Here is an 11,903-nt window from a genome sequence, read left to right as displayed (position 1 = left end):
CCCTCCTGGTCTTTTAGTTTCGGTGTGGGTCCCAGAATTTTTCCAAATGAGGTACCCATACATCTACATAGTGATAGGAATATTCTGCCACCTTCTTGATGTGAGAGGGTGAAACTCCCTAAAACTCAAACTTGTCTCTCCCTCTGGGATTGGGCATCAGTGGACTTTTCATCTTCTCCAGGTCTGCAGAGCATGCAGAGAGTATTTACTTCACAATACCTAATTCCCTAAGTTAGAGCAAGACTAAAGCCAGGAGAGGCCAAGCAAAGCAGTCTGTCTGGCTTTTTGCTGCTGAGCCATGGTAAGACCTGGTTTATCTCGGCTCCCTGCTTTATTGCAAATGAAGAGTTTTACCATCCTGCAAAACAGCAGCTGAGATGGCATTTCTCTTTCTCTCTCTCCCTCGCAGTCTGATATCTGCCCTGACTGATTAAGCACTAGCAGCATTTCGTGACATAGGAGTGGAATAGTGCCGTATGCTATCACAGGCTGCTGTAATGGGATGTTTCTTTTTCCTTCATCAAGCAAGACCATGTTGAGCTTTGTTTTCCTTCAGCCAATATGTAAGAGATCAGAGGAGAAGTCAAATTTTTCTAAATATCATATTTGGAACTATATTTCCCCCTTATCCATCCTCTCACCAGCTTTAATTAATCTGTTTTCCTCTCTTTTTTCTTCTGTCTTCCCTTTTCTTTCCACTTTCTCTTTGTGATCACTGTTTCTTCATCTCTTACGTGACCACCTTCACCTTCTCCAGACTCACCTGCTGCCCCTGTCTCTCTCAAGTAATTTCTGAAGTGCTGCTGGCTGTCCCTCTCCTGTGGTGACTACAACCATGTGCTTTTTTTTTTTTTTTTACTTCCTCCTGCCCCAAAGGCAGACTGCATGCATTTTTCAGGGTTGTGTTATTCCCTTTTAAAGACACCTTGCTGCAGCCACATCAGTGTTTCTCCTGGAGTATGGTACCTTTGATGCCATGAGCTGAGATGCTGCATCACCAGAGTCTGTACAGTTATTTAATATTGTTAGATTTGATTCAAACTGCTTTTAGGATTTTGGAGTCCAGTTGGTAGGTTTGAAGATGTAGATGAATGCTTTGAAGAAGGGAATGATAGATGTGAACTAATCAGATTTTTGTCAAGCTATAACCTTCTGTAATGCAGTCTCCAGCAATGGCCACAGAAAATAGTCTTTTATTTTCTCAAGCCTGGCCTTCAAGAAGTCTGAACTAATGGTATAGATAGATGGTTAAATAGATAGCTATGCATTACATTTTGTTATGGAGAGGGAAAATACAGAGTATTTTATCACTGGGATTATTCAGAGCCAGATTTTAGAGGGAAAGGCTAGTGATTAGTCTCAGTTTAATCACTAGTGAGAGATAGTTCACATTACAAAATGATTTGATGTTTCAGCACAAATGACAAACTGTATTCAAAGAGGTCCAAGACTCTGTCAGCATGGCTGGAGACTAAATCACCTTTCCTCTCTATAGTAGATTGAGTTGTCCTTCCAAATCGGGGTTAAGGTCATTGGCAGGGCAGCCTGAGAATGAGAGCATCTGTCTGAAATATACCTGGACTGTGGATGTATTCAGAAATTCAATTTCTGACGCTGCCAGTCCCTTGACCTTCACAAGCACACATGCTTACCAAAACATATGAAAAGAAAAAAAAAAAAACCCCAAACCAAAAAAAAGCCTGGCTATTTTTATCCGGACTTCAGCTTCAAACTCCTCCGAATGGACCAGCAAGAGCTGCTGGATAGCATACATTATAGAGCCAGAAATAATCATGTGCCATGGAGAAAAAATAAATGCATTTAATCTTAATTCTAGCATAGATGCTCTGTTTCCTTTCTTCATATGCACACACCACTCTGCCTGCAAATTATTTGAGGCCCCCTCACGCTCTGTTAATGACAACTAGACATTTTCTAAAGTCCTTGAGCAATCATGCCTTGGAGTAGATATACTGAAATTGCCACACCAAAAAGACAAGTGCAGGACCCCTGAATACATGATTGAGCATCTTTCCTACAAGTTGATGTTGGGAGGGATGCTTTGTGTATGCTGATGAAGTTCTGGCTTCCAACTGCCTGGGGAGCCGGTGTCCTTGCAGCTGAGCAACACTGGCCGATCCTGGGGGGCCGCAGGGCTCCGGAGGGCCAGGCTCGTGGGAGCTACCTGCTTCAGCTCCGCGCAGCAACAGCGAGAGCCATATGTGGAGCTGCAGGAAAACAGATGCTGTTTTTCCATTTGTGAAATCAAGTTGTTGGAAAGTAGTCAGCTTTCCAATGTATGAGAGAGAACTCATCCAATCAACCTGCAGAGACAGAGTGAGCTTTTTTTTTTTTTTTAATATTTGACAATATTTCTGTATTATTCGTGGCTGGAATGGTGTAAGAAATAATGGTATGGAAGTAATCAGCTGATAAATGGCTTTGATAATAGGCAAATTTTTGATGGCCTGTGATTTTCATTAAAAAAGGGGAAGTGCGACCTGGCTTTTGACTGCCAGATCTGCTTCCTGTCATACATCTCTAGAAGTACAGTAGGTTTACTGTAACATCTTATAACATACATAACCACCCAGTTAGATTTCTGCTTACCCTCAAAACAATTAATAACATAATTCCCATAGAATAAAATGAAGACATTGTCCTGTTGTCAGATAAGCCTCAAACCTATTTGTGTTAAACCCACAATAAATAGCTTTTAGTTGTTTATTACCAACTGAAAATGTGTGCTATCATAGCAAAATGCCTAATTCCTAAAAAAAACCAGTTTATAATCCAAAGTGTTTTTCTAAATCACCGTGACATAGTGAAACACAGCTTTGTGTAATTTGTTGTCTTTTAAATATAAAATTTATTTTATCAGAAATGCAGATTTAAAGTATCGGCTAGCTCCAGTGGCTCCAGACTGATAAAAGGCATCTTTTCTGTTACTCTGATTAATAGGGCAGTTTAAGATACTAGAAACAAATAAAGAAGACTTACTGGAAAATAACAAAGACAGACTAGTGCTATTTTACCATGATTATGCTGTTTAAGAGTCTGTGCCAAGATCTCTAGGATATTTTGTCAGCGTGTTAGGCTCCTTCACGTTTCTTTGCAGCATATCTGTTTTCCACTGTTTCAGAGCTATGGGAATCCATCTTAACTATAGCATCAAATCCACCTCTTTCTAGCAGTATACCTCTTGCATTAACTGTGTAAAGAAATTAGGATATTAGTTGCTCTGAATTACGTCTTGGACGTCTAAGATAGATGGGGTAGGAAGCATGCAATCAAAAGTCATACTCCAGCCTGAATTTGTCACAAGGCAAAAATCTTGCTAAAGCTAACTCCAGAAGATTTAGCTGCGTGCAGACTTTGTCCATGTCTTCTGAATTTCTTTAATTAAATAAACTGTATCTCACTATTGCAATGCAGTCCTTGTTAGAGGACAGTATCACAGTGACGTCAGTGCAGACATTTGTGTTCAAACCTGGGCTCTTGTACAGATCATAAAAGGTGCAACAGTTCAGCTTACTTTGCCTTGACTCCTGACCAACAATATTACACAAATTGTATAAATTAGGTAAATTACATGATAGTGGCTGTCATGAATAGTCTTCTAGCACAATAACAATTTCTATAGAAAGGATAAACATCATATTTGCAGGGAAGGAAGAACGTTCTTTAGAGCTGGTCTGGGTCCAGCAAGCATCAAATGTGGCTCCTTGCATTCAGTGAGGAAGGCACTTTTCACTGACTTTACTTCCTCTAACCAGCAATAAGTGTTTTCTGGGGAGGTCTGTATGGCACTGTATGTGAGTTTAGCTCTTTCTCTCCCTTGAATACACACACACAGACAAACATGTGTAGGATGTATAATACATGTTATATATCACCATTCTTGTTTCTTTTGAAAATAAAAAATATCCTATAGGTTCCCCCTCTGGGAAAAGGAGGAGAGAACACAGCACATGAGACATGCTTCTTCATGTGCTGTTGTATGCTGGTCAGATGTTAAGATTAAGAAAGCAGTAGAAGATAGAGTGACAAGGAGTTTGTATAGTCCAGTTTTTCTTCAGCTGCACATTCCTACAGCTCCAAAAGAAAATCACCCCTGTTCTTGTGATTTTCAGTGGTTTTGTCAAAACAGAAGAAAATGAAAACTGAATATTCAGAAATGTTTTCTTGTAAGTGATAAATCTTCATTCAAACTCTCAGATTTTCCACTTCAGCCGTCTAAGCATTTGATGAAATTAAGAAATGTCATTAAAAATTAGAGGAATGTAATGCATACACTTGCCTTAAAAAAGCAATTTCAGGCATATGCTGTACAACTTACTTCACAAATAAAGGACACCTCACCACCACCACCACCACCACCTAAATAAAAAAGTTCTAGCTTAGACAAAATCTGATGGAGGAGAGATTCTGAACCTCTGTTTAACTTTGTTTAACTCAATATTTTTTCATTCCTTACCAAATGGTAACACTATTGCAGTCAATGCACATGAATAGACAAACTTCAGACCTCAAAGATCTTACAAACTTCTGCTTAATTTTTTCTTTCATCTGGAATTCCTACTTCTCTGAAACTGGAGGCAGAGCTACAAAAAAATTTCATAACAAAATTTGCTTCCCCAAATTTCATAACCTTATTTACGTAGCTAAAGGATGAACTGTATAAAGAAGCAATAGAAAATCAAGGGGGTGTGGATTTGAAAATTAGTGACAGTTCTGCATAAGGTCTCCAGTCAGATGCATTTATATCTGGAAGAAGAATAGTTTTGCTACATATGTTTAACTCACCTTGAAAACTGTGTACTGAAGTTCCATGTATGCATAAGTCCCTGCTTATTTTTTCAACTACAGTTCACAAAAGCATCCAGACTTTAGTTATGTGTTGAAACTCATGAAAATGTTAAGTCAATGGAGGTTCACCCATCAGGTTTTTTTCATATATATAATTCATGCCCAATGAAATACAGAAACCTCAGCCAACATGGCAGCAAATCTGATCATTGGTTTGGTTGCACAGAGGCCAGGTGAAATGTGAACCAGTCACTCCCAGCTTAAGATGTGTTTTTCACTTGATGGTGTGCTCAGTGTCAGATTAAAGGACAACCCATCTGTCACAGTGCAGTGCAGTGGTGGATCCACTCATGTAAGTCCCTTTCCATACTTGCAGACATCGAGTTACGTCAAGTCAGTACCAGTTTTACCTAACCTAATACTCAGTCCATGTGCGACTGCCTGAACGTACAAAACCATCTGGGGTCTGATGTGTGTTGTACCTGAAACTGCGTGAAATACATTGCCCCACTCTTGACCATGTCACTTTAAAAAGGGCTTCCTTTTCTCAGTGGAAGATTTTTACATGATGAAATATCTGTCGAAATTTTGGAGGTGTAGAGAAAGTGCCTGATGGATAAAGTTCACAGGCCTTGGAAATTTTTTTCTATAAGTTAGTTATTTTTTCTCAAAATATACCCTTATCTCTGAGTCCAAATCTTTCTTCTTTTTCAGCAGGTGCAGTTTCTGTGGCTAGTTACAAGTCACTTGTAAATGAAATTGTGTTCATCACAAAAATATGTGAAAATAATTTATACTGTTCCAAGAGCGAGTCACTACCCTTGTGTCAGACTGGGTTACATAGGGTAGGTAGAACGGCTAATCTCTCTGTCAGAGAACAGGTCTGTGAGCAGTCAGTGCCAAGTTACTCCTGGTGATTAATTCTGACATAGAAATATTCTTGACCTTGACTTCAACTCTTAGATTTTGTTTCTTATTGTTGCATGTGCACGGGATTGTGTGTGGTTTTTTGTTTTGGTTTTTTTTTTTTTTTCTGTTTCAACTTTACATCATGTTGGTTAGGTATTTTTTTTATCTAATAAGGAATAAAGGGAAAACAGTTTGAGTCATGTGTCCTGTTGTGGGGACCAAGTTAATTAAAATCCTGATGTATATATACAGCTGATACTCCTCACCCTAATGAAGAACATTAATTCTAGAACATGTGTGGCTGTAGTCACATTGCTACAAATTACTGGACTCTTTCCTTTATCTGTTTCCAAGAAAGTCTCCCCCGGTTAGTTAGGAAAAAAGAAAAATATGACGCCTTAGTTCTAAGCAGCATAAATTACATGCATCAATCAGAGGAAGCTTAAATTAAAATACACATTTGGCAAACAAATATGAATATGTTGATCTCATCTGTGAATCAAAATGATTTAATGCCAGTACTGACCCCCCACTGATCAACATGAAGGTCACTGCAAACTGCTTGATTCTCATTGAGAAATGTTGTCGTGTCTGTTAAAGATGCAGTTTTATACATTCCCTAATGCTCAATCTAATCAGTAATTCCAATGTAGCAGAATTGATTTATTTTAGAAAGAAAATACAGAATTCATTTTTTTTTATTTATGTAATCCAAAACAGATAGCTAAATTAAAATGTTAAAAAAATACATGTGGTTTATGGTTCTGGGCTGAAGGTTTTCCAATGTGTTTATGATGTTTTCCAATCTAGAGGAATACTATTTGTTAAATAGAACACTACACCTTTCAGATACCATGTGATCATAAATCAGTCTTCCCTTATCATCATGTTCATGCTTTCTGGCTATAGGAATAACTAGTTGTTTAACTCAATTATGAGGTGAAATGTTGCTATGAATGGATAATCCAAGGCCAGTTGGGTTGTTATTGCTCTCAGAGGTCTCAAGCAAACAGACAAGTAGGACAGCGGTCTTACTGAAATTTGAACTAGTCTTTGCCTTTTATAACGTCTTTGCCTGCTATTAAAATATCTTTGAAGTAGGGCTGGAGAAAGTTGGCATGGCCCCAAGGTAGATGGCACTGGGGAAGGAGAAGGGCCACACCGTGGTCCAATGGTACACAGGCTCATCTACTCCTGTCGCTGGGTTTCAGTGCAGTTCCTGATGGGAGCAGAAGCAGCAGGGAACAACATCAGATTCCACCCATGGTGGCAAAGTCCCCAGTGAGACACAGGGGAAGAGGTTGGTCCAGAACATATTTCTTCCTACATCACTCAGTGGGTATAATCCAGGAGGTAGATATATTCAGGCACATATGGAAATAGGGTTTTCTCATAGGTATGAATGTTTTGCATTGCTGTTTGTGAAGAATTGCACTGCCTAAGTAAACATTTCACACCTATACAACTGGGAACTACAGCAGCAGTGAAAGCCAGTTTCTCGGTTCTGCTAAAAACTGGAATCCTTTGTGGTTACAGTGTGAAATTCTGACTTTCAATATCCAAAACTAAACATTTTTCTTTCTTGGATAATCCTTGTCAGTCTCTCTACTTAAGAATTATTTCTACCAGAAGATTTTTGCTATTTATGTCCCTTTTCTTCTCCATACGGAGCTGACACATTCTCCATGGCTATTCAATAAACAGGTGTTACCTTCTAAAGCTCCCGATAGCCCACCTGCAGTGTGAAAATCTTTCAGAGCATACTCCTATTTAAACTATCTACTGGGAAAATGCAGGACGAGACAGCTTAACAATATGTTTTGACAGGAACAGATCAGGTATTCGTTAAGGAGAAAAATCCTTTAAAAATTATTGTACGCCTTGAACAAAGATTAATTTATGATTATTAATTATATTTGGATTTTGGATAAAAAGAAACAAGAATTCACTCATCTTTTTGCTTAATAAAATAAAACATAAAAAGCTTATGATATTTTAACATTCCAGTGCAAGCCGTGAATGAGCTGTTGGCATCATGGAGTTCATTTAGGTCTCACTGGCCTTACTGAAATTCCCAAATATTGTAAAACAATGCTTTACTGAGGGATGATACTTTTCTACTCTCCCTACCACATAAACACACATAATGCGACAAACCACAAAATTATGAGAACTGCAGCTTATTACACGTCTTTAATTACCTTCTCTACTTCCCATTTACTATCTTATGTAGTTTCCTTCCTTGGTCCAGCAGTCAAAAATCTGCAGGCGACAGGTAGCTTCTATTATCAATTGTGAACAATTGGATAGAGATATATTTTACATCTCTCTCTATAGAGACAATTTTGCCATTCATCAGCCCCGCACACCTGTACACAGAAGTTAAGATGGATGGCCTCTGTTCAAGTGAGGCATCTCTCAGTTCTGGGGATTAAAAACGCTAATGTTTGGTTTTAAAGTTGGAAAGCACATAACTATGGCTCTTAGGGTGGTCTCAGGCACTTGCTTTTAGACCAAGGCATGTTAGAATAGCGAGCCATTGAAACAGTGGCCTGGATTGCTAGAAAGGTCGTTTTAGATACACCTCAGCAATAAGGAGAGGAAGTAGATATACATGATATGCAAGTCTGTTCTGCTCTTTGAGGCAGAAAGATTTTTAATGAAGAAATAAAACAAGAGAATCCATCTGTTATGACAGAAATAAGTATGGCATTGTTAGACCACTCCCCAAACTTCAAGTTACTTCATAGTAAAGCCTGATGAGACAGAGCAAGTATGATCTTACCTTAGTACCTCAGAAAATTTCAGTGTCCATAAATTCTAAAACTTTTGACAAGTTTATGTAAATGAACACTTTCCTGATCTCTGTTTTGATTAAAAACACATATCATAAATACATAGAATACTCTTTCCAGCTCCATGTCTTCAAAGCCAAAGCTCCCCATTACCAACCTGTCAGAAAAACGTGGGCATTGATTATTTGCTAAAAGTCATGCTTTGCCATCTATATGGAATCTTTTTGGTTCAAACTAATCCTTCCTCTGATACTGAAGAGTGAGCAGGTCTCACTGTTCATTAGCATTCATGAGTGATTGACTTCAAATGAAGTCTGAAGATACAAAATCAACTCTAACAGGACAAAGGCTTAAAAGAATAGTGTGAACATGGCCATCTTCTCTGCTGCAGCATCTGCAGAGCCAAGCAGAGAAGCAGAGCTGACTAACTTAAACCTATCTTTTTTCTTTTAAAAAATTATTTCCATTCTATGAAGAAGACAGCTGATCTGAGAGAACATCCCTGATACGGTGATGATGGAGCAGAAACTGATGGTCCTTCTGCCATATGTGATGGAGTCTGGTGCAGTAACACACACAAGTAGAAAGTATTACAAGATCTGACCACTGAAAGGAAAATAACCTCTTGGATGATATTGCACCTGTAGAAAGACACGACCTTTGCCACCACTTCCACTTTAACTGGTATCAGTACAAAGTCCATATAATTTTATTCCTCTTGAAGCTTAGGGTGAAGATGTTAGGAGCCAGAGACAGCATTTCAGTGTACAGGCAAAAAGAGAAGAGAGAAAAGACAATGGCAAGTCAGTACTAGCTTGCAAATGGGGAATAATGTTGCTAGTGATTTTGTTTCATAAAATCCCATATCCTTGTTGAAAGTAAAATTATTGTAATATCAAATGACTCTACTTTTTATCTGCTACAGTATGAAAAAGGAAAGGAGATTTTCACCCTTATCATTTTAGTTTCTCAAAATGATCTGGTTTAGCTATTATTTTCTTTTCAGTCAAATTTCAGACTTCTCTCTGAAAGTAATTTTTTTAGCTTTATTTGCAAGAGCAAGAAGATAGGCAGCTTTTATCTGCTATGACATACTGGTCACTTCTTGCTGAACAATTGCATCAAAATATTGTACTGAGATCCTTTTATTCAACAAGTACACTTTTAGGTGAGTTTTGATCTGCCTTCTCTTTGCTATCATTCATAGATTTAGTCAAGACTGAATAATTTATCACAAAATAAACATTATCACTTGCAACATTGATGGATATTTATTTACCAGTAAAGAGGAACATTGCTCTTTTAATATATGCAGATTAGCTTATAACTGATAAACAATTTCCCAGCTATGCAGCTAGAATTGGTTGATCAGAAATAGATATATGTGTTTGAGTGAGCTGACCTTCATCTATTGATCAAGGGTAGTTGGCAAGATCTTAAGTAATAGCGTTCTTGGCTTCACACATCACTTTCATTATGATAGTGTGGAATTGTTTCCGAGTCCAATACATATCTGCTGGTGAAATACGGGAACATATGAGTCTAGTCAGTCACACCCAAAATATTGTGGAAACTAGAAGCAACATATGTACTTCCTTGAATTTCTCCCACTGGTATTAAGCATTTGGAAATGCAGCGACTCTTTGGATAGGCGCTTGCTCAGTATCTAACTAGTGTGTGGCATCCCCTGTTACAATCTGGAAATTGCTTAAACCATTGGGGAAAATCAGTTGGTTCACTGACAACACAAAACAAAATGAGTCTCCCAGTTAAAGATTCATTCCCCAATAAAATGTCTCTGTTAAAACTGCAAAGGCAAAATAAGCTCATCTTCCTAAATGCATTAAAAAGGCGATAGGATGACTCTTCTCTTAGAGTGCAATGTATCCTGCTAACAAGTGTTAGCTGTCTTCTGTCACCTTCATCATCAGACAGTTCTGTAGAGTGTTTTTTGTGTATTGCTGAGGAATACACAAGCCTTCATCATCCCACCCCACCTGGCACCCACACTGTGTGGTGGAAGAGGAAGAATCATTCACTGTAGAGTCAACTTCTTACCCCTTCCTGTCTTTTAGCAGAACTTTAGCCTCTTTCTTTAAAATAGATAGAAAATATTTTTTATTTGTTCCATTCTCTCACTGAATACACTCTGTAATGACTTTACGGCTAAGAACTATTATCTGTGTTTTGATCAGTTTTAACAGTGATGGTCTATAGACTTCAATTTCCTGTTCTGCAGTGCTACAACTTAAGAAAATAAATCCCAAGGCTTAGTAAGCATCCTTTAATCAAATAAAATTGTCAGTATGAATCTACCTATGCTAGCATAACCTTATAAAAAATGTTTGACAGTAGCTTTTTGCAGTATCTAAAACCGCAGTACACCTCAAATATTGTAGGATGAATTTGATACATCAGTGATGCTTTGTGTTTATTTTTTCTTTATTTATACCCTTTTCTTCCTTTCTGTCTGTTTTACGGTGTTTTCTCATCCTTCTCTGTGTAACCCTCGCCATTTTAATTATCTGTCTGCTTTATAAAATCATGTCTAATTAGAAGATTTTAAATTCCTCATTACAGCATATTCTCATGCAGAACTTGAAATGGGAGTGATTATGAACTGTTCTAATAAGCACCAGATTTGCGCTCTTTAAAAGATGGGAATTGTTGTTTATATCTGTATGCACATTAGTTTACCTCAAGATGTGTTAGATTACATTAATTATCTTTGCATCTGCAACAGAGAACATTGACAGTGGATGCAAACCTTGTTCCTCTGAATTTCTGTAAACTTCTTTTCTTTTTTTTTTTTTTTTCTGACAATGTGTATTTGCCATACAGGAAATTTAAGAAGGATGGGCAGAGCTTGCTGCAGGAACCTGCAAGACCACTTTTTTTCATTTTGCTGCAGACTAATTGTAAGTGTGACATCACCTCTCAAAGAGCTTTGAGACACCATATTGTCAGACCATGCAACTTACCTGAACAGTTTGGAAATGTTGAGTGCAGAGCAAAAGGCATAAATAATATAAGGATTAGTTGATACTTTGAGGCAAGAAGGTTGACTTACATCTACTAGCCAAAATAAAGGTAGATACTCTTTATGTACATGCAAACACATAAATATTTATGGACCACCAGCACTGATAGCGCTGTATACAAAACTTGGATAATGTATGCAAATACTTGTCTGTAAATGATCTAGTCCCATCCCTTTAGAGGCAAAATTTTAAGGCTCACAAATTTAAATTGTCATATAAAACATTTGTAGGGATCTATATGAGTGATCTGGATTTTCTTAAAGGCATGAAACTTCTTTGTAAAGAGTATGTGGGTCTCTTCCACTCATGTTTAGGTCCATTCATAGTCACCATGTTCATAAACATTTTA

Source organism: Athene noctua, chromosome 2 (genome assembly GCF_965140245.1).
Source record: "Athene noctua chromosome 2, bAthNoc1.hap1.1, whole genome shotgun sequence".
Classification (NCBI taxonomy): Eukaryota; Metazoa; Chordata; class Aves; order Strigiformes; family Strigidae; genus Athene; species Athene noctua.
Note: the sequence above shows the minus strand (reverse complement) of the source record.